Genomic DNA, 1,173 nt, shown 5'->3' on the forward strand with positions numbered 1-1,173 from the left:
TCGCTGACGTCCCTAGGCGGTCTTTTCGCAGGTTTTAATGGTGGGGGAATCCATGGTGGAATTCATGTGGAGGTATCCATATGGAATACACGTGGTAGTGCTATTATCGGCAGGGGAATCTCCAGTGGCCCAAGTGAATGCAGATATTGGTGCAAGACTCCGGAGGTCAAGCCTACTGCTGCGAGACGGTGCATGAACCAGAGACACCTGTTGGCCCCAAAGCCACTCAATTGCCCACAAGTCCGTCCCACATGCCCACGATTCCATGGACCCCCCAATACCTGTTCCAACGACTACAATGTGCTGGCCTCGTAAGGTTTTGCTTCGACAGGTGTTTTGGAGAACACGTATGCAAACCTCCCTCATTTTTCAAAAATCATCCCCCCTTTTAAAGGTGGTTATTGCAAATAAGAGCCATCGGCCCTTGGTGACCGTCTCCGCCGGTGTAGACCAAAGGAAAGGTGGGCAAGGATCCAACAGATTCCTTTTCTGGAAGCTTCGCTGGCGTCCACGGGGGTGTCTCTTCGGCGGCGGTATCATGGTGGTGGAATCCACGGTGGTAGTGCTATTATCGGCGGTGGAATCTCCCAAGGGCCCAAGCCAATGCAGATTTGGGGCAAGACTCCAGAGGGTCAAGCCTACTGCTGCAAAACCCAGAGACACCTTTTGGGTACCAAGCCACTAAATTTTGCCCACAAGTCCGTCCTACATGCCGCGTTTCCAGGACCCCCATTACATGATCCAACTACTACAAGTGTGCTGGCCTCGATAAGTGTTGCTTCAACAGATATTTGGGAGAACACGTGTGTAGACCCCCTCATTTTGATAACCTCCCCGCTTTTAAATGGGGTTATTGCTAATAAGAGCCATTGATGTTCCGGTTGATAAGGGAAAATAGTAAATCTTTGATTTGTAGATATTTATTATTGAAATAAATCCTTATATGTTTAACTTCCTTGCATTTCTTTGTTCCCTTCGTCTACATCATAATGAAACAGAACACTGGAATAAAAGTAATACAAAATATTTTTGCTCTATCACTTTTATCAGATGCTCTGAATTTTAACTTCAACTGAAATACATATAATTGCTTGTGAGTCTTTTCAGCCTTGAAAATCTCGAAAAATTTTTCTACTAAATTTTTCGTATCAAGAGTGATACATAAAATACTTC

Source organism: Penaeus monodon, chromosome 43 (genome assembly GCF_015228065.2).
Source record: "Penaeus monodon isolate SGIC_2016 chromosome 43, NSTDA_Pmon_1, whole genome shotgun sequence".
NCBI classification, from domain to species: domain Eukaryota; kingdom Metazoa; phylum Arthropoda; class Malacostraca; order Decapoda; family Penaeidae; genus Penaeus; species Penaeus monodon.